General features: G+C 38.9%; 1 protein-coding gene and 1 long non-coding RNA gene across 4 annotated transcripts in view; both read right to left on the bottom strand.

Annotated features, from left to right (window-relative positions):
• EPHA6 (EPH receptor A6) overlaps positions 1 to 9,119 on the bottom strand; it is a 394,139-nt gene extending 385,020 nt beyond the window's left edge. Inside the window, exon 1 of the mRNA XM_053386366.1 lies at positions 9,032 to 9,119. The gene's annotated coding sequence lies outside the window, so the exon portion shown is untranslated. The remainder of the gene's footprint in view (positions 1 to 9,031) is intronic.
• A 1-nt stretch (position 9,120) lies between these two features.
• On the bottom strand, positions 9,121 to 22,837 carry LOC128412869 (uncharacterized). 3 transcript variants are annotated; one of them, XR_008330177.1, is made up of 5 exons: positions 22,785 to 22,837; positions 21,391 to 21,526; positions 18,135 to 18,192; positions 15,390 to 15,533; positions 9,121 to 9,147 (listed from the first exon to the last, which is right to left on the bottom strand). It is a non-coding gene; the product is annotated as an uncharacterized LOC128412869 (long non-coding RNA). The 3 variants fall into 3 exon arrangements; XR_008330175.1 differs by lacking the exons at positions 18,135 to 18,192; positions 22,785 to 22,837 and adding an exon at positions 19,514 to 19,672 and having other exon boundaries at positions 21,391 to 22,731; XR_008330176.1 differs by lacking the exon at positions 22,785 to 22,837 and having other exon boundaries at positions 21,391 to 22,731.
• Between the last annotated feature and the right edge of the window lie 96 nt (positions 22,838 to 22,933).

Here is a 22,933-nt window from a genome sequence, read left to right as displayed (position 1 = left end):
CCTGGGTGCAAGTAGATAAATAGGGACCGCTTACTAGCGGGAAGGTAAACGGAGTTTCCATGTGGTTCGCCAGAAGCAGCTTAGTCACGCTGGCCACGTGACCCGGAAGTGTCTGCGGACAGCGCTGGCCCCCGGCCTCTTTAGTGAGATGGGCGCACAACCCTAGAGTCGGACACGCCTGGCCTGTACGGGCAGGGGTACCTTTACCTTTACCTTTAATGTTGTACACTACTCTGAGATCTTTCAATAAAGGGTGGTATATAAATTGAAATTATTATTAATAATAATAATAATAATAATAATAATAATAATAATACTACAGTGGACGCTCGGGTTGCAAACATGATTGTGCGGGAGGCACGTTCACAACCCGCAGTGTTCGCAACCCGCAGCGCCGTGTCTGCACACATGTGGGTCACGATTTGGTGCTTCTGTGCATGCACAAAGCAATTTAGCACTTCTGCACATGTGTGAGTGCCGAAACCTAGAAGTAACCCATTCTGGTACTTCCAGGTTCAGCGCGTTGCGCAACCTGAAAACACACAACCTGAAGCATCTGTAACCCGATGTATGACTGTAATAATAATAATAAATATCTGAATCTGGTTTGGTGTAACTGAGTGTAAATCTCAGTTCACACTACCCTTTTCCCAGACTGAAGTAGGGTTGGACCTGTGTTACAGATCAGCACAGAATCCATTCTTTTTCCAGACATACCTGGTATCTAATGGTAATCTACACAATAAACAGCACTCACAGGAACAGTTTCTGCACAGATCTCTGTGGCAGTACAACTGTCTGAATCTTGCAGCACAATGGGAAAAATGTGTGTGTGTGAACTAGCTGTAACTTGGCTCAGAGATGACTGCTATGCGCAGCTGCTTTTCTATCTTAAAGGGACACGGCCAATAGCTGTCACTGTTCAGAACTCAAAAGTCTAATTTCCTCCCTTGTCTGCTTTTTGTGAAATTGACAGTCACGAATAACAAAACTCACCTGCAGGCACAGTGTGGAGTTCTGTATTAATAAATCCCTAAAGCACAAAAATAAAGGGCACAACAAAATAATGTGGTGCCAGTTTCAGTGAGATCAGTTTAATCTTTCATGCTGATACAGGGAGGCATTTATGAAGCTGGAGCATCTTTCAAATTTAGTCTCATATTTATATTTGTGCTTTAGATTAAGCAAGATTTTGCTTTCAAGAGCTTGTCTTTGGTCTACTGTGAATATCAAATTATTTAGTACTTGCATATTTGTGTGTGAGTTTATTTGATTTTGGATTATTAAGTTATTGAGATGAATATTAATAGGTATCCTGGGATGTTATATGCATTTCATTTTTTGTCATAGATATATGTTGATTTGCTCTAGGCACACTTGAAAAAGGCATGACTAGTTGCACTAGAATGTAGATGGGGATGTATATCCCAATATTCCAAGTTCACATTTCCAATGTCTAATACATACATGAATCACTTGATGGATCTTAGGTGTATTGGGATAAAGGTTGTTTAGAAATATAGCTTGGATAGGTATCATTTGCATGTCAATTGCTGTTGTTTTTTAAAATAAGATTTTATTAAAGCTTTTTCAGAATGCAGTAAGATAAAAAAACTAATCTAAATAAAAACAAAAAACATTAAAAGAAAGAGGAAACAGCAAATGAAAACCAAAAAAAGAAGAAAAGAGAAAAAAATAAAAGGACTTCTGATTTTCTATTTGTTCATTCCATAAACAAAGAAGTCAATGAAATATTACTTTAGGATGGTATCCAACTGGTTTACTTTACTTTCTGTTAGGCAACATTTCCCCTGTCTTCCGCCTCAAAAGTCTCACATTAATTCATTTTCCCTTTTACACAAAAAGTCCAAAAGGGGTTCTGTAATTATTGTTATTAATAAATGTCATCAATAGCTTTTCTCTTATCAAGCATACCTTGTCTCTAATAACTTCAACAATCATTCCTCCATAATAAATATTTCCCTATTTGTCCACACAAGTGTCTCTCCACTGTGGTTATATATTAAAATAATATTCCATAATTCTTTTCTTATGTATTCATGAATTTGTACCAATTTCCGTATCTTCTGTTCCCATTTCCTGTTGTATTTCCTATAGTTTTCTATCCTGGATTAAAAAAATTAATGCTTCCATTTCCACTTATTCCATCCTTTTTCCAAAAAGAGTGCCAGAGGTTTGACACAATACAAAACAAAAATAATATTGTACGACTTAACTATACCATATTACTTCATGAACCTGCAAAGATACTCCTCTTTGTTCTGTATTTTGTAGTATTTGCTTTAGTATTAGAAAATTGTAAACCACTCTGAGTAACCAACTAACTAACTAACTAACTAATCAACTATAAATGAATGAATGAATGGTGAGAGGGTTGCCAGCCAAATGTCAAGTAGCATATAAACTTATTCTGGCTGAAGCCAACACTGAGGTCCTGGTGTATAGGACCAAAGGCCCTTCCTTGTCCAGCATCCTGTTTGAACAAGTAATTGCTTACTGCGAACAGTGAGGTTTAGAATCAGTTTAAATGGAAGGTATCAAATCCAAGTGGATTTCCACTACAGAGTTGCTGATAAAATTGTGTGAGAGAGGACATGGGGATCAATTTTCAGCCTTCAAAGCGCTGAATGCTACTTTTGGGGGAAAATATTCACTCTTTGAATTCCTTCATGTATCATTTCAACAGTGGCTAAATTAAGACAAATCCTTCTCTTGAATGCCTTCTGATTTCTGAAACTATGAATATTCTGTCATTATTATACTGAAATTACTGTTCTCCCTCAGCTGGGATTAGAGCCATAAGAAACAAAAAAGCCCACACAGAAGCATTTTTTTTAAAAAAGGAATAAAATATGGCAAGAGCAATAGAAGATGATGAAGATGGTGGAATTGGATACATGCGGGAAAAATTGTTAGCAAGTTCTGGAGAGAAAAGAGCACTTCTGTTCTATTTAATATGAGAGCTCTTAGTGTGATTGTTCTTACCATTTGCAATTTGAATATATTATGTTTCCATTCACAAAACAATAACTACCTGTGTGAAATGGTTTCCAAAGGAGATAATGCAGTCTGGAAAGATGATGCTGAATTAAAATATGTAGCTGTGAGAATGTATGGGAACTAAATTCAGTGAACATACTGAATTATATCCAACTATCTACAGAAGTAACAAGCCCTAAACAAATTGGATGGTTGCATTTTTTTTTTTTTGCATCTCATATATTATTGGGAATGAATATAGAATTAGCTATAAGGAGAATTCAGCTGAATTGGTTGAAAAGACATCCCTCCCCAGCATTTTAAAAAAGTGTTTGTTGAGGAAAAAGTTCAAACAAGCTGATCAATTAAAGAAACATGACCATCACCCTAAAATGGGTTTATTTTGCCCTTAATGTCACATCTTAGCCAGCCACCTCAGGTGGCGGAAGCGCAAGAGTTGGTGCTCCGCTTGCTTCACTGCTTCCACTACTAAAAGAACAACCCCTTTCGCTGAATTTTTGCGGAATGCCACCCTATCACCAAGTTTGGGCGAGAGTCGGGTGTTTCAGCTGTGGTGGAAGTGGCGGGGCATATATATGTATGTGTGTGTCTATATATATATATGTGTGTGTGTGTGTTTGTGTGTGTGTAAATAAACCAAATATCATAAAGACACCACAGTTTCTGCTGTGCCTTATTTCCAAAAGGAAATATGGACCCCAGGTAAGGGCCTGGAACTGTTGGAATCTCGCAACTGCTCAGAGATTGGGGTGACATGCAACAATGTAATATTCATAGCTATACCTCAAACCTTTTAAAGGGATATGTGTATATTTTAATGTGATTCTAGTATTATAACTTAACAAAATTGTATGCTCTGTGTTGAACTGAACAACGTATTTGCACCAAGGTTATTTATAAATTCATTCTTCTCTGACCTGGAAATGTACCCATCCCATTCTGCAAAGACCTTGATTTAAAACCTAATCAGGAAATATTTCTTTTCTAAATAAGAGAAATATATTTTAAAATGCTTTCTTGTAAAGCTGGCCTTGTAGAGCATTTTGAAAGCTTCAGAATGGATATTACCACTTGTTACTCAGAGATACACTTATTGCTTGAAATTTACTTGAACATGTTGTTTTTTATATTCAGTAATAGTGGCCTTGTGCTCACTACGATTGCAAACATCTGTCTAGTTTTTTTTATTTCAGATTGCATGTACTGGCTCACATGAGATAGGGTGCCCACTGAAGGTGAGGCCTCAAAATATTATTCCCTCCCAAAATTCCATTACACTTTAAAAATGAGTGCTTCAAGGAGAAGGCTAGGGTAGGTCTCTTTTTGTATGGAGGAGTACTGCAGGCAGATGCCATCTGTAACTGATGATTTGTCAGTTTTTAATTTGACAGTAAGGCCTGGAACTTAATCTCGTTTTACCATTATTTACCTCGGACTCTCTTCCCGAAAAAGTTAGTTCAGACTCAGGGATCTGTCCTATGTCTTCTGCTGTGAAGACAGATGAAAGAATTCATTCATCTTATCTGCAATATCCCTTCCTTTCTTCGGTACACCCTTGACTATCTGTTGTCCAGAGGTTCAACTGCTTCCCTAGCCAGTCTCCTACTGCTAATGCATTTCTGTTTTATGAGTGACTATGAATCTGTCTTGAGCAGTAAGAATATGATTGCCTTGGCATTCAGCAAATGAATGATTCTTCAGTATAAGATGGTGGGGTTAGTTATAGACTAGGAGTAACTTCACCCAGATGGTACAAAGACTCTTTTAAACAATTTATTCCTTTGCCCAGTAAAGGAATTTGCCACAAATAATATTTATATTATACCAGCTTCCATCAGAAAAGCCAATGTAATGTTCTATTTACTAGTACACCTTTAAGGCTAGGAGGTGCTCAAATATCTCCCTTAAGAAATAGAGTTCCAGGACTCTTTTATATTAAAGTTGCCACATTTTGGTATGACTCCCATGAGAGAAAAAAAAGATCATTTACACATCAATTCCCAGGCTGAGTTTATTGAATCCATGCAGAGTGACTAAATATAGTGTTCAAGAGAGCAGTGACTGAGCTATAGCTTAAACCTTCTCACTATAGCTGTGAGATGATTTAAAGTCCAATTTTTCAATCTTGACACTTAATCCATGGGTGTAAATTACTCCAGGGACCAATCAGTGCTCCATTATTTAATATAGAAGCTAAATATGAAGCTGGATTGCTTGCATCCTACAAGCTCTTGTACATTGCTCTTATCAAGTCATACATCACCTGGGGAATTTTGAAAGCAGGCAAAGAGAACGAGCTTGACAATTCAAGCTATTTAAGAAGAGATGTAAGTCCTTTTTTTTACTATATAATTGATGGGACAAAAGTTGAATTGCGCTGAACACTGTAAATAAAATAACAAATTTAAGCAACTTTAATGGAATAAAAAGATAGAAGGTGCAATTAAGTGAATGAAGCTCTGTTGATGTCCATGGTGTACAGTGGTACTTCGGGTTAAGTTCTTAATTCGTTCTGGAGGTCCGTTCTTAACCTGAAACTGTTCTTAACCTGAAGCACCGCTTTAGCTAATGGGGCTTCCCGCTGCTGCCGCACTGCTGCAGCACGATTTCTGTTCTCATCCTGAAGCAAAGTTCTTAACCCGAGGTACTATTTCTGGGTTAGCGGAGTCTGTAACCTGAAGCATATGTAACCTGAAGTGTATGTAACCTGAGGTACCACTGTATACATATTTGCCTTTAGCTAGTCAATTCTATCAGAATGTTGAAAGTGGACTTGTTTTTTCTGGGACTTAATACATTTTGGGATTAAGAACAGTATTTCATTATTCTGAATCCCCTTAGTCCAAATGCATGAAGTCAGTATAGCAGCAACAGACCTGTGTGGGCTTCGTAGGCTTTGGAGTCAACTTCAGAGTGCAGATGGTGGCCCAATTGGGAGGCTCCTGCCTGTCCCATGAGATTCCCCACATTGTCAGCTGAGTGTAACAGAACAAAACCAAAGGGGTGAGGAAATCAGTCATGTATCCTAAAATCTATGAATGGGAATCTCACATATAATGAACAAATAACTGAAGATGTGGCTCCAAAGACTAGAGAAGAGATTGTGAGCAAAAAATGTAATTCCTTTAAATTTGAAACAAGGTGGTTGGCTTTCTTTTTTAAAAATAATATTTCCCCCCCCCACCTTGTACTGAGGTTACTCTTCTATAGGCAAAATGATCTAATCCACTGAATACTGATGCATGGCAAAGTATAAAGATCAGAACATTCAGATGCAAATGAAAGAGAAGAATGGAGTGTCTGTGAATAGGATTATTGTACAGAACCACTTCCTTGAGGTTTTACTGAAGCCTACAGACAATCACACTTCATACAGTAATAAAACAAGCTCCAGTAGGGAGCCACATCGTTCCACTAACATTGTTCAGAATCTATTGTGCTTGTCCCAAGGCACTGGACAAGAAAGGGGGAGAACTAGGTTATCATTCTCCCCAGCAACAAGGCCTAGGAAATTCCCCCACCCCAACTGCTTCTGAAAATATTGCTTGATAGTTAGTACTGTTTTAATGACAAGACTGTCTTTAAAATAATGAATAAGAATACTCTGAAAAATAAAAAATAGTGAATAAGAACAGTCTGAGAACTATAAAGAATATCCATTATGTTTTCAATCTTCAAACCTTTCTTTTTCTGGTTTTTTTTAAATAAATTTAATGTAATGCTTTTTTTTCAGCGTTGAAGAAAGATGACACTCAACTAGAAATATACTAATCCTAACAGACAGGCTAATCTAGCAGCTCGTCAAAAACCAACGTGTTTGTTGCTTAGCTTTTTCTGCTTTAACAAAATGCATTTTCTCAGGATTTGAAGGAGCTAGTATGAGATATCAGAACCTGAGTCTATCTAGTTGAAAGCACAGGCATTCATACAGTGATTTAGTGCAGACAGAACACTCCTGATCAGGGGACTGGGAAAATACCTCTCACTAGATTTCTAGAGTTTGAAAGTAGACTATTCAAGTGGGTTTCTAAATCTACCCCTCCTTTTTTTAAAGTTGTCACTCCATGGTTAGGAGTGAATGATACAAAAGTATTACTGCACCATATATCAAGGGTGGACCCTTAGGACTTTCAGAAGGCCACAACCACCAGCTTCTCTCCCCAGTGGCCTTGCTCCACACCTCCTCCAGTGTTTTGCCTGGCTGGAATGTGTCCATGAACTCTGATAATGTTTTTTGCTTGCCTGAATGGAGGACAGAGAGTCTACTGTACAAAGGTAAAATTTCCTCTGGCCACACCCAACACAGCGATATGGAACTCTAAAGTTTGCCCCAAAAGGGAATTGAGCTCTCAAGCTGAAAAATGAATTTATATGAGGGAGGGAGCAGGGAGGGAGAAACAACACAGAAGCTTGTAGCATGCTGCCAATCTAGTAATTGTGGAGAGACTGGCAATATTACAGCTGCACCAGGCCACTGAGATGATACATAGACAAGGGGTGTACCATAGGCACAAGATTTGCCACTTGTCAATCAGACAGCCTCAGCCTCAGGTGTTCCATGGGTTGCCTGTCCGTCACATCAGCTTTGTTTACCCACTCCACATTCACTATAGGAAAACTTATAAATAGCTATAACTCCCGCCCCCCCCGCCGCCTCTTTTGACAGAAGTGTGTGAATGTGCTGGTGTACTAGTCCCTTCAGAGTAGGGTCTTCTGTGCTGGACATCCTTAAAAAGTTTGTTTGTTTATAAAAAGGCAACGCTTATAACTTTTTAAAAAGGGGAAAATTGGATGAAATTTGCAGGCAGGTCTACGCCTTCTGTGGGAATGAATTTTGCTGAAATAAAGATTATAGAGCCTCAGCTTCAACTCATGTTCACATTGTAGAGAGCCTCAAATCCCCCCAAAGCCCTTCACGTTGGGTCATCATTCAAGACTCTTATGGTTCTTTCACACACCCCTAGATAGGCAATCATTTTGCTGGCACAGTGAGAGTAACATTCCCCTTACCACTGCTGAGACAATGTAGTTATATCTGATTGCACCTGAGATTAATGCTAGGACATCCATGTGGTTAGCGATTCCTATGCCTTCAAATATTTATAGAGAGGAGAAGGCTATCTTTCATAATCTTACTATTAATAATGTGGGGGTTTTTACATGCACTTTAGAAGTACACATTACACAATGAAGCTCTATTTCCATATTGTGTTTAGACTATTTTATTTTTATTTAGGATTGTTTAATGAAATGCAAATGTGCAGTGTTTGAAAAAACTGCTTCAAACTCATTAAAGTTAATATATACAGTAAAACACTCTATGTACAGTGATGAAAGTATGTCAATCTATCTGGGTGAAAAGCTACAGTTTCTCATAGTTTTGACTGGATATATTCTGCTTTTTATTTGTTGCATGGTATTTCCCAGATGCAGATGTCAGTGATGAGAAGCAGGGGGACAAAAGTCATTATCATTTATCATTCCCCAAATGCATGCATAAAATTAGCCTACATTTCAATAAGCGACTAGAGTTTTTAAAATACTCAATGCAGGACTTCAAAATATGATATTTAAGAGTGTGTACTCAGCAGGTTCCTTGTATACAACTCCCAACCTCACACGAAAGTAATTAAGTACATGCAATAAGCAAATGACAGATCAACTTTTCTCCAGCTATTTCTTATTTGTAGTATGACAAATTCAAGTTTCCACATTTTTTCCCATTACATGTTAAGTAGCTATTCATAGAAAACCAATGAGAGAAAATAAATGGCACATTTGTATGACCCTATCAAGTACAGCACAGGAAGAATGTTCACCAATGTCTGATCTTTAAAGGTTCATGACTGGAAATAAAAGTCAGGATGTCTTCCAGGATCTGCTTCTGGTCCAACACACCCAGTAAAAACAATAAATAAATTGGTAACAAGCATATCAGCAGTGTGTTGGGCAGCTTGGCTTCATCTAAGAATCATTGTAGATTAGATATGTAAATTAATAATCCTCCTACCAACTCATGCCATTGATTCATCTAGCTCAGTGCTGTCAAAGCAGAAGTTCTCCAGCATTTCCGACAGCAGCCTTTTCCAGATACATTGATCTTTTGCAGGTCTCCTGCTAGGTCTCCTGCTCAAAAAGAAAAAGAAAACCTTGTCCCAATGATGTCTTGGTTATTTGTGGTAAACTCAAGAGATGTTTGGAAGATTGCCTTGTATCAAGTTAGACTATAAGACCATCTACCTCAATACTGTCCACTGTGCAAGCAGATCCGCACCATACATTTAAAGCACATTCAGTGCACATTTCAAGCACGATTTCCCCCAAAGAAAACTCTAGTTTACCCCTTACAGAACTACAACTCCCAGCACCCTTAAACTGCAGTTCCCTTGATTCTTTGTGGGGAAGTGTCATGCTTTAAATGCGCATTACATCTATGCTGTGGCTCTGACCTTTGTGGCAGTACAGTACAGACCTGTGTGTCTGCTTTGTGATCCTTTCAATTAGAGAGATTAAATCTGGGGTCTTTAGCAAGCAAACAAGTGCCCTGCTACTGAATACCCCTCTATTCTACACCCAGTTCCTATCTCAAGTCTTCATTCTTGGCATGTGGGGGGCAATGAGGCTTATGGAGCTTTTGCGTGTGGCACACACTTAACTCTCTTCCACTAAAATCAATGGGACTTAGCTCCGACCATAATGCGGTGAAGATGGAGATGAAACTAACACCAATCGGTTCCTTCAGATGGAGGATGAATGACACCTTATTTAGAGATCAAGAGGTTACCAAGAAGGCCCAAAAAATCTTGAGAGATTATTTTGAGTTAAATTTGAATACCACGGTTGAAAAAAGAGTAATCTGGGACGCAAGCAAAGAGGTCATGAGAGGGTTTCTGATTCAACAGAATGCAATAAAGAAGAGAATTCAAAATGAGAAAAAAGATAAAATCTTGGAAAAAATAAAAGGAGAGAAGAAATTAAGAGCGAAACCAAAGTCGCAAGAGATTCTGAGAGAAATAAAGCTATATCAAGTACAATACATGAAAATGATAAATCAGGAAGTAGAATGGAAAATTAAGCAGATGAGACAAAAGACATTTGAATCAGCTAACAAATGCGGGAAACTGCTAGCCTGGCAGATGAAAAAAAGACAAAAATTAAACACCATCACAAATTTGGATGTGGAAGGACAGAACATACAGAATCCATTGGAGATTAGAAAGTGCTTCCAGAGATATTTTAAACAACTATATACACAAGGGCCACAGAAAGAGACTGATTTAGACCAATTTTTAAGAACAAATGGATTACAAAAAATCTCTCAAGAAAATAAGATAATGTAGAATTACAAAATTACAGAACTGGAGGTTGAAGGTGCCATTCAGAACATGCAGTTGGGTAAATCTCCAGGGCCGGATGGTCTAACCTCCAAATACTATAGATCTCTGAAAGACTGGTTAATTCAGCCACTAAAGGAGGTCTGTAATGAAATTTTGGAGGGGAAAAAGGCGCCAGAGTCGTGGAAGGAAGCTTACATTACACTTATACCGAAAACTGAGTCTGAAAAGACACAACTTAAGAACTACCGCCCCATATCCCTGCTTAATGTGGATTACAAAATTTTTGCTGATATCTTGGCTAATAGATTAAAAAAGGTATTAGTTGAAGAGATACATAAAGATCAAGCCGGCTTTCTCCCAGGTAGACATTTGTCTGACAATACGAGGAATATAATTAACATTTTGGAGAAGCTGCAAGTGAACATCAATACCAAAGCAGTTTTAATTTTTATAGATGCGGAAAAAGCTTTTGATAATATTTCTTGGAATTTTATGAAGAAAAATCTTCAGGGAATGGGGGTGGGCCAAGGGTTTGAAAATGGTATAAGTGCAATTTACTCAGAACAAAAGGCTAAGTTAATAGTTAATAATGTGATGACAGAGGAATTTAAGATAGAGAAAGGGACACGACAAGGCTGCCCAATTTCCCCATTGCTTTTTATTTCGGTTCTGGAGGTTTTGCTGAATATGATTAGAAGGGACCGTCTGATTAAAGGTATTCAGGTCGGAGCCAAACAATATAAATTGAAAGCTTTTGCAGATGACCTAGTTTTGACATTACAGGAGCCAGAATCTAGTACGAAAAGAGTATTAGAATTGATTCAAGAATTTGGTCATGTGGCAGGATTTAAGCTGAACAAGTCAAAAGCTAAAGTGCTTGAGAAAAATTTTACACCAATTGAGAAAGAGAGGTTTCAGAAGGAGACAGGTTTAACATTAGTTAAGAAAGTAAAATATTTGGGGGTTAATATGATTGCTAAGAATTTAAATTTATTTAAAGATAACTATGAGAAATGTTGGATAGAAGTGAAAAAAGACTTGGAAATATGGTCAAATTTGGAGCTTTCCTTGTTGGGTCGAATTGTAGCTATAAAGATGAATGTATTGCCAAAATTGTTATTTCTGTTTCAATCATTGCAAATTTTGGACAAGATGGACTGTTTCAAGAAGTGGCAGAGAGACATTTCCAGATTTGTCTGGCAGGGCAAGAAGCCTAGAATAAAATTTAAAATATTAACTGACGCAAAGGAAAGAGGTGGATTTGCCCTGCCAGACCTTAAACTTTACTATGAATCAGCAGCATTCTGCTGGTTGAAAGACTGGCTGCTTCTTGAGAACACAGACATTTTGGACCTAGAAGGTTTTAACAACGTTTTTGGATGGCATGCATATTTGTGGTACGACAAGGTTAAAGCACATAAAGCATTTAAAAACCATATTGTCAGGAAAGCATTGTTCAATGTCTGGATAAGATACAAAGATTTACTGGAAAATAAAACCCCAAGGTGGTTGTCACCAATGGAAGCGAAGGCTCAGAAAAAGCTCAATATGGAGGCCAAATGGCTGAAATATTGGGAAATATTGGAACAAGAAGGAGACAAATTGAAATTGCAGAGTTTTGAGAAATTAAAAGATAAAGTGCGAGACTGGCTTCATTATTATCAAATAAGAGAGGCCTATAATTTGGATAAAAAAAATTGGCTTCCAGGTGGAAAAATCAAAATTGGAAACAGAACTGTTAGATCCCAAAACTAAGATACTTTCAAGAATGTATAACTTGCTGTTAAAATGGAATACGCAGGATGAAACGGTTAAATCTGCTATGATTAAATGGGCACAAGATATTGGTCATAACATTATGTTTGCTGACTGGGAACAGTTGTGGACCACCGGTATGAAATTTACGGCATGTAATGCCTTAAGAGAGAATATTATGAAAATGATTTACAGGTGGTACATGACACCAGTCAAGCTTGCAAAAATCTATCATTTGCCCAATAATAAATGTTGGAAATGTAAAGAAAATGAAGGTACATTCTTTCACCTTTGGTGGACGTGCCCAAAGATTAAGGCTTTCTGGGAGATGATCTATAATGAAATGAAAAAAACAAGAGGCCTTTCTCCTGGGCATAGTCGGCCAATTGGTGCCAAAGAAGGATAGAACTTTCTTTATGTATGCAACAATAGCAGCAAGAATACTTATTGCAAAGTATTGGAAGACACAAGAGTTACCCACCCTGGAAGAGTGGCAGATGAAGGTGACGGATTATATGGAATTGGCGGAAATGACTGGCAGAATCCGAGACCTGGGAGAAGAGTTGGTGGAAGAAGACTGGAAGAAATTTAAAGACTATCTTCAGAAACACTGTAAAATTAATGAATGTTAAAATGATGTTGGATTGAAAATAAGTGGCATTAGCAACAAAGTTAATAAGAATATGCAAAAATGAATTGATAATGGATGAAAATATAGAATTATAATATGTTAAGATATAGAGTTAAGATAAACGAAAGAGGGTAAGGATTTGCTGATTTGATTATTTAAATGGGAATACAAAAAGGGAAGGTGTGAGGAGGCCATGGAAATAAGCTAATGAGTTTAAAGTTACAAAAAACGGATTTGTTTTTAATTCTTTTTTAGCTATTTGTTTTTGTATTTTGTATTTTTATTCTTCTTTTTTCTTTTTTATGTATTTTTCAATGTTCTCTTTTTTGTATCTTTTTCTTTTTATAGGACCTTTTTCTATTTTGTAAACTTATGTTTTTGTAAAATCTCAATAAATATCTTTTAAAAAATAAAATAAAATCAATGGGACTTAACCCATTGTTAGCAGTGCTTAACCTTGGTTGGTTGGAATGTGTCCAGCACAATTTAATTCACTTCCCTTTTTCTGTTCTGTATAATACTCATTCTGTCAAGAATACTTTCATCTATTGTTCCTCCCACTTGTGTTGCCTTTAGCGCTTTTGCTCAGAAATTTGCTCAGCAGGTTTCCTGATTTATTCATACGCTAGTCAAGTTAGAATACTTAAATTACTTATACTCAGAAGTAAATTTTGCTGAAATCAATGGACCTCACTTACAAGTAAATGTGTTTAGGATTGGAGAGTTGCCTTAATGCAGCAATTAATGTATTGGAAACAAAGGTTAATTTTCAGTGCTCCCTTTGTGTTATTGGTTTGGTGGGTTACATTTTCAAGTAGAGGTGAAGGAAAAGGAAAGGTATAACATTTCTCAAGCTACTCTCTCTTTCCTTACACAAGATGCACTGACAGCCATTATTTATTATTTAAATAAAATATGTGTGACTTCAACTATGGAGCTGTCAAACATTCAATAAATTGCTATAACAAATTCATAGGGATAAAACTTTTAATATTTGCTATTGATTCATTTGTTCATTGCTATGAATGTTTTAGTGAGCTGAGAGCATCATTTTTGTTAGTTTTTTTATATAAAGGAAGAGAATAAACGTGTTCATCATTTCTGCCATCCTGTGAAGAAATGAATAACCTACCTAACAATAATTCTGCATTGTCAGATGGGGTATTTGCTATGTACCCGCTAATAGCTCTATATAGAATATTTTAACTTCCCAATAAATAAAATTATTTTAAAAATCACCCTCTTCTCAGCAATAGAATATTTTAAGTTTTTTCAGTATGATTAAAATATTGGGTTGTTTAGTCATGGACAGAGTTCACCCTTTCATAAAGCAGCTTAGTATGTGGTAAATTGAGAATAAGAGTTTTTATATTTAAATCTGTGGGTTCTAAACATGTGGACTTCTAAAAATGAAAGAAGTGTACGAGAAGCAGCACTGCTAGTGTCTCAGATATAGGAGCAAAACCCCTTTCAGTGAGATTTTGAGGGGGCTTTGATCTTGGTTGGAGGGGACCAATTCTGAGAGGAGAGGTAGAGATCTCCATTGTCCCAACTCCATTACCTCTTTCTCTTTGTGGGGGAGGGAAGATAGCTCCCTAGTCCATCCTTTTCTTCCCTTTTCTGGTCCAGTCTCATCCTTTACGAGCCCATTCTCTCTCTGATGGTTATCAGAAGACACACCAACCCAAACCCTGCAATAATCATCTGAGGCCTTTCTTTGGGTGCCTCCTCCATAAGAGTTCCAGAGGGTGGCAGCAAAAGAAGTGGCCTTTTCTGTGTTGGCTCCCCGCTTGTGGAATGTTCTCCCAGAGGCAGCTTGCCTGGCATTTTCATTACATATCTTTAGGCACCAGGTGAAAATGTTTCTCTTCAACCAGGCATTGGGTTGATTAACATTCTATGGCAAGCATGGGCAAACTCTGGCCCTCCAGATGTTTTGGAACTACTATTCCCATCATCCCTAGCTAACAGGACCAGTGGTCAGGGATGATGGGATTGGTAGTCTTAAAACATCTGGAGGGCGGGAGTTTGCCTATGCCTGTTCTATGGCCTTTTAAATGTTTCTGTGGGAGGGGGTTATTGGTTTGTGTTGCTTTATTATGTATTCTGAATTTTCATTTTGTATTTTTATATTGTGAACCACTCTGTGATTTTCAGATTAAGAGCAGAATAGAGATGTAATAAACAAACAGCAACAACAAGAGTAATAATTTACCCTGGGCTTTGACCATTCAGGTATTTTGTTTTGTGGAACCCATCACTTTTGTTTAATGTCCACCATTTCACACACACCCCTCCCGGTTTGGACCTGAATATATTGTTGTAACCTACCTTGGGACCTTATGGGGAAGGTTAATAGTTGGGCACAACTCTTCCTGTCAGGCTAGCAAGCAAGAGACAACCCTTCCATGTGTGCTTGCTCCATGGGTTGGCATGCTCCCTGGCCTCCTGGGGTAGCCCCCTGCAGAGCCAGCTGTTATGGAGCCAAATTTAGTACTGACACAGTAGCTGCCTAGGAGCAGGCTAGGCCCAGTAGCCCCAGACATCACCCAATGGAAAGGATGTTTAACAACAAGAGTGAGACCAAACCCTTAGCTTCCCTACCACCATTGGGTCAACATTGTCACATGGGCAGGACCACTTACCTGTCATTCAAATAATGCCATTATGACATCAGTTAACAATTTCACACTGTCTCCTCTTGGCACCAATCAGCTGATGGGTGCATGAGTAGCCCCTTTGAAAGTACGCTGTTGGTGCCAAACAGTTGTGAACACCAGTTCGAGCTCCTTAGAAAAACAGCAGAATAAAAAGTGTAATAATGAAGATTATGTAGCTGCAAGCAGAGAAAGTCTTGTTTTAATTGATTTTATGTAAGATGCTCTGGGAATTTTTACGCTCAAGTGTGAGTGCAAATCCTCTAAATAAATGAATAATAAGATGAAAGCTAATGAGATGATACCTTTACCTGTACACTAACTTTTAAAATGCTGGAAGTAAGATAATTCAGCTCAGATATTGTCAGTTCAGGTTTAGATGTTCAAAGCAAAATTTTAATATATATATGATTTAAATGTTCAGTTTGATGTTAACGCTTCTGAGTTTAATGAGAAAGGGTTGATCAGGGAAGGAACTATGCTGCTTGTATTACAAATATAGACTGGCTTTGTTTACAGGAATCAATCCACAACCTTCCAGAGGGATGGCGCTGGGAAACAATGAAAAACGATAAGATGTTTTAAAAGCCCTTCTTACTGGAAACAGTTCAGTTTTCCTTAGCCTCCCAGCTCTAACTTTCCCCCATATATTCTACTCCATTTTAATGTCCTGATTGTCTTGTCCTCCTCTGAGTTTCAGTTTCTTTTGCATGTTAACAAGTACAACCTGTTTAATGTCATCATCTTTCTTGTGTTTTAGGAATTTTTTCTGGGTGACTGCCTACAGTGGGCTGCCAGAGTTAGTCCTTGATCAATGAAGTGTCCTCAACTCAAGCCTTCGTTCCTCTATTACATTGTGTCAGCCAGAGGCTTAAACACATTGAAGCTTCTGCTGTGTTATTTTTCTTCATTCAGTGTATCATCCCCAGAGAGCACCAGGGAATAAATAGATTTTGTGCCCAGGTGTTATGTCTGTATTGTGTACGTATCAAGCTGCTGCCATGCACCCAGCCACTGGAAGATTGTAAAGGAGAAGCTTACAGAGGGCAATGCAGGGCATGCCTTCCTAACACCATTTTAACTGGCAGGAAAGTCCATTTGGAATATTCATGTCTCAGATAACAACACATATTTTTTGCCTCTTTAGATATTATATGAATAGGAGATATATTAGATGAATAGGAGATATGGTTTGTCAGTATTAATGGACAGCTAAATAGAAACTTAACTCCAAATGTTAGGACCAAGATTCAAATCCCTTATTTAGGCTGCTGATCCCTTATTTTCAAATCTGAAAGTTGACAGCTATGCATATCAAATCTGTTCAGAAAATCGCCCTGTTGCAATATAGTGGTACCTCGGTTTATGAACAGTCTTGTTTATGAACTATTTGGTTTACGAACTCTGCAAAACCAGAAGTAGTGTTCCAGTTTGTGAACTTCACCTGGGTCTACAAATGGAAGCTGAAAGGTGGAAGGGCACTGGCAGTGGGAGGTCTCATTAGGGAAAGTGCGCCTCAGTTTAAGAATGGATTTGGTTTAAGAACGGACTTCAGGAACGGATTAAGTTCGTAAACCGAGGTACCATCTGTACTAGTAGAATACATGAGTGGGAACAAGTGCGCAATGTGCCTACAGAAGCAGAGAAGACCTCCTACTGCAATTAATCACCCTCCAACTAGTGGAAGGTGATAGACACAGCAAAGGGTGTGGTGGGATGGACAGACAGACACACACATACAGAGCTACCACATGTATCCCTCCTCTCCCTTCTTGCATGTTTATTTAGTAAGGCCCATTTTAAACAGCCATGGCTTCCCCCAAGAATTCTGGTAAGTGTAGTTTGTTAAAGGTGCTGAGTGTTGCTAGGAGACCCCTGTTCCTTCCACAGAGGTACAGTTTCCAGAGTTCCCTGGGAAGAGGGATGGACTGTTAGACCACTCTGTGAATTGTAGCTCTGTGAGGCCTGAGGTGTAGGACAAGATGGCACCCCCTCCATTCCATGTGCGGAAGTTGACTGGACTGGCAGTTGTATACTGGCGATAGGATGGTGTCCTCCACAACACCCGAGTCTGACAACACACAGCTGTGTCCTCCAAGGAAATCATACAGGCAAAGACTCTGGAGGAAGTGTTGAAGGGGCTCTGCTGTTCTCCTGCAGCTGCTGCCTGAGGTTTCACTTCACTCTGCCTAATAGTAGAGCCAGCCTTCATCATTTTGGTAGTGAGTAGACAACATATATTTTAAAATCGAAGAAAAATAAACCCACAAATTGCTTCAACATCCCCCCCAAACAATGATGAAATGCTGTCCTCCAAATTTACTGATTCTAAGCAGGAGAGCATTTTTTTGTATGTGGGAGCGAGGCATTTTGTATGTGGGAGGGAGCTCAGCTCTACAGGGCATAAGGCTTTTCACTGACAGAAATTTACAATCTGAATGGAAGGTGAACTTTTGTTTTCCCCATGATTTTAGGTTCAAGGGGCACAGGTACATTTCATCAGCATCTTCCTTAGGATTGTAAAATATAATTTGCTATTATGGTTCAATCTATGGGCAAAGGCTATCTGATATTGTAATTGCACTGGCTTGTAAAATATCAAAAGTATCAAATTAAAAAATATGCCAATAGGATTGAGGACAGTGATAAGTGTTTTTGGGAACTATGAGGGCACTGTTGGGAGAGACTGCAACTACAGCTGAAGCATCAAGTAATGGATATTGATCTTGATACCTTTGTTAAAAGGGAAATTGATTGCTGTGTTATGGACTTCTTATAGTGTCTTGAGGTGCTGCAAGAAATCAACAACATGAGAATTCTGACAATAATGTTCATTTTTAGGTAACAAGCCTATATTTCTAAAAAAAATATGTCTGTAATGTATATTCATAGGAAGCTTATATTGAACAGGCAGGAAAATGACTGGCATATCAATGAACAATTATCTAATTTTAGAAGAGTTTGCCTACATGCTTTGGGGCACCAAGACTTCAAACTCACAGTAAAATCATCAAAGACCCAGGAGAGTTTCCATTGCATAATCTGATAGTTTAACTTTTTATGTGAAAGGAATTGGTTGTTTCCTTACTCAGCACTGATCGTTGTGATGGCACAGTCCCACAAGTTTTAATTGAATTGTAGAGGTGCAAATGCTATTGAATCCTCTCCTTAGTTTCAAGTTGTTTCCAAATTACTTGTTTTTTCAGCATTCATCTTGATTTGTTTACACAAAGTTTGTGGGGAGGTTTATAAAATGTTGGTCTCTCACTGAGTATTCATTCTAATTTGTTTGTGGGAAAGTGGTATGGCATCACATGAAACAATGATCATTTCACATTTTCTACTGCGTTTCCCTATCGCTTTCTTTGCCACAAAAATTATTTTTTCGGGCGGGGGGGGGGGGGACGGGACATGGATTTGTTTCACAAGAGCACCAAATCCACCTCAATCACATGGGTTGAATTTTTAAACCTGTCACAAAATGGTCACAGTCTGGAAGTGTCCTCCTGAGTCTTGCTAAAGTGCAAGTGAAAAACACCAATTCACTGATTAGCTCTAGCAACACTGAAAAGGGCCCATTATTCCCAGAGAGGTGTGTAGCTGTACGAAATGTTGTTTCTTAATTTCCAGGAATGGTTATGCTAAAATCCTGATAAATAAAATCAAAGTAGAAGAAGAGTTGTGTCTTTAGAAAATAGATACTGTAATATATGTTAATAGGGCACTGCTACAGTAATGTAGTTTAATGCATGCCATCAGCAAAATAAATCTCACCTCTAGGCTATAATCTTGAACATGGTAAGACATATAATGGCACTCTGGATTGCAGCTTTGTTATTCTCATTATATTTTATATCTTCAAATCTTAATTGTTTATGAAATGACAACAGGTTTTATATATTTTTTACTCTTGTCATTTTTTCATTTCAGCATGAAAGCATAAAAAAGAAGAAGTTTGTATAGTACACATGGGGCTGATGGTGTTTGCCTTGCTGGAAGGGAGGAAGATGTTACCAGGTAGCAACAGCCATTCCAAAGGATGTAGGAGAGCCAATTATGCCTATATCCCATTTTTCCTGCACTAGTTGAACCACAGGCATGGGGGCACATACCTGGCAGCTATATATATTCTTCAAATCTCTCTCTCTTTCTCTCTTTCTGTCTCCTTGCTGTATAGCAATGAAGTTCCCTCAGGCTTTGCACTGTCAGCTTCTGGGCCCTCAACTTCTTCTTGCAGCTGACTAAGGGACACTGAAAGTAACCATGACGGACTGGCAGGAAGAGAAAGAGAAGAGAGTCATCATTTGTACAGCATATGCCATTTATTGAAGCAGCTACAGTTGAGGTCTCCCCTGAGCACCACTTGTAGTATCAGCTGAAGGGTCTCTCTCCCTTTTCAGGGTCTGGATTGCAAGTGAACGGTGCAAGAATATTTGAGTCCTCTCTCAGCAGAGGAGAATCGGTCAAATACCAATGCCTTCAGACTGTTTACTGCCTTGCCAGCACCTGCTTAAGCAGTCCTGATAATGCTGTTCTTTTTCTTCTCTGGGAGTCAAGGATGGGGCATTCTTTAAATTACAGCACCTTGTGGATGAGCCCGAAGATCATGATACCATGATGAAAGAAATCCTCATGATATATTAGGAGATGAAAAATATCTTTCAATTCCCTTTTCACACAAGTAATCAGGTATTTCCCAAGGAGCCTCGCAGTAGCTCAAAAGCCTTGATAGATGCTGTCAGCTTTAATTAGCTGTATTCTGATCCTTTACCCAAAGAGGTCAGTGACAAAATTGCCATTCATTGATGTTTACGTTGGCAGTGAGACTCCTGCAGTGATACCTACAAAATATGTCTTTAAGTTCATGGCTGTGAATGATGCTCCTGTCTCCCCCTGCACATCCTTCAAGAATAAAATTATATAGGAAACCTGTACAATTAATATTAGTGTTAAAGTGTTATTTTAAAGAAAGGCTTCATGTATGATTGCACATTTTTTTCATTGCTTGCAATAAATTTGCTTGATAAAGCCATTCCTTACAGATTCTTGATTACTGGTTTAACAGAACAGTTACTTTCTTTTACTTTGTGTTATTACTGAATCATTGTTTCTGTGCTTTCATTCTGAAGCTGTATACCAGGGTGGGGAACCTCTAGCCCTCCACATTACTGGACTAGAATTCCCACCATCCCCTATGAATGGCCTTGTGGCAGGGATGATGATGATGATGATGATGATGATGATGGTGATATTTATACCCCACCGATCAGGCTGGGTTTCTCCAGCCACTATGGGCGGCTTCCAACAAAATATTAAAATACAATAGTCCTTCAGATATTAAAAGCTTCCCTAAACAGGGCTGCCTTCAGATGTCTTCTAAAAGACTGGTAGTTGCTTTTTCCTTTGACATCTGGTGGGAGGGTATTCCACAGGGCGGGTGCCACTACTGAGAAGGCCCTCTGCCTGGTTCCCTGTAACTTCACTTCTTGCAGTGAGGGAACCGCCAGAAGGGCCTTGGCGCTTGACCTCAGTGTCCGGGCAGAACGATGGGGGTGGAGACGCTCCTTCAGGAATGGAACCTGGGACCTTCTGCATGTAAAAATGTTCTCTCACTGAGCTATGGCCTTCCCCTTCATATGGACCAGCTGTCAGAGAAATGAATTGTTCTTAAGGATATGAGGACATAAGAAGAGCCTGCTGGATCAGGTCAGTGGACAGTCGAACGGGGATTCAAACCGCCAACCTTCTGATCGGCAAGGCCTAGGCTCTGTGGTTTAACCCACAGCACCACCTGTGTCCCATGTTTATATGTATATGCTGATACATTTAAAATGTTGAGAAGTGTACCACAACATGTGGCAAAATACATGTGGTGGATTGTTAAGTTCTGATCCGCACATCAGTCTGAGAAGATCAGCTCATTGTACATAGGAATCACAACTCTTGAATTTCTCAAACATGCATATCTTTGGACACATCAGGTACTCACTCAAAGCCTGAGGGGTCATGCATTTGCAGAAGTTTTGAGTACACCTCTCCATCCAGATACAGACACTGGCTCTCAGAGATGGTTCTAAAATTCTTCTTGTCCCGGTTTTGAAGTTCTGAGTATCCTAGTCTTATTCCTGAAGTGGAGTTGATACATTAGGAATACTACCCCAAACCATATAAAAGATCTAAGCCAGAATTATATTAATAGTCTAGCCTTCTCCAACTAGGAGTGTACATAAGACCCTTGAGTCTCACATCCCTTCCAAGAATTGTATCCTTTAGGGCCAGTGTGCTAAATTCAAGGGTGATGAATCCATTTCAAAGAACATTCCCCGGCCATCACAGAAGTGGATTTTACTAGCTGTCTATTCCAGATATTTGATCATGCCTCATTATCTGAAACTACTTGTTCTATGTCTTTCCCCATACTCCCTTTAATGAAGGGTGTTTGTTGTTTTATCATTCAATAAAGATTAAATCGTTGAAACTAATCCTTTTGTACTGTGTTTGTATTCTAAAAGTAAGTACTCAAAACTAGTTAAGTCACTGTGTACAGATCCCTTTACTGATATTTTAGTAACGAAATGATGTGCTTGGTGAAGATTTAGCTAATTGATGTGTAGTCCTTGTAATTTATTGACTCATTTCTCTATAGATAGGATTTAGACATGTTTTTGAGGGAGAACTCAGCTGGTAAAACTGACTTGGGATTTCACCACATCACCTCAGAACTGCATCTATACAGTTCTCTCACAGCACATTGGAATGATCTAGCACCCATTTGGGGAACAACTGGCATAGTTATAAGAGATCTGCAGGAGTTTCTTGTGTTTGGGGATCTGACCATGTTCTGCAATATTAGAAAAGCATTCATTTTACTGTCTTGCACTAGTCTCCTGGTGTTCATCTGAAGTTGGCTACCCTACAATTTCCACCCTTTGTTTCTAGCTGTTCCCCTCTGGACAAACCCAGAACAAGTCTGCTTAAAAATGGAAAACAGGGAAATGAGAATGCCTGTGAGCTCCTTGCAGCATCCTGAGGGACAGCATGGCTGGCTGGCTGGCTGGCTGGCTGGCAGAAACCCTGAACAGTAGCACCTGTGCAAGGATGGGAGGAGACAGAACCTCCAACAAAAAGTTGCAGACTATTTGTAGAAATAGAGGGTTGCATCCATTGCTGCACGAGCTGTGTTCCACTTACACAGCAGAACTCCCCTTGGAAGGGCTGCTCTGGTTGCACAACAGAACCTCCCCATCATCTCCTCTTCCAGCACCCACACCAACCCCCCCCACAATGTTCCAGAAAGTTCCCCAACCTTCTAAACCAGATTTTGTGGGTGCATGGGTATGTGGGAATTAGACTCTCATTCCCATTTGCAGAGTACAGTTGTACCTTGGATCCTGAAAGCCTTGTGAGTTGAACATTTTTGGCTCCCGAATGCCGCAAACCCGGAAGTGAATGTTCTGGTTTGTGTTCTTTGGAACCCAAAAATCCGACTCTGCTTCTGCAGCTTCCAATTGGCTGCAGGAGCTTCCTGCAGC

Source organism: Podarcis raffonei, chromosome 4 (assembly GCF_027172205.1).
Source record: "Podarcis raffonei isolate rPodRaf1 chromosome 4, rPodRaf1.pri, whole genome shotgun sequence".
Taxonomy (NCBI): Eukaryota; Metazoa; Chordata; class Lepidosauria; order Squamata; family Lacertidae; genus Podarcis; species Podarcis raffonei.
The sequence above is the reverse complement of the archived record's forward strand: the minus strand, read 5'-3'. Positions and strand labels throughout refer to the sequence as shown.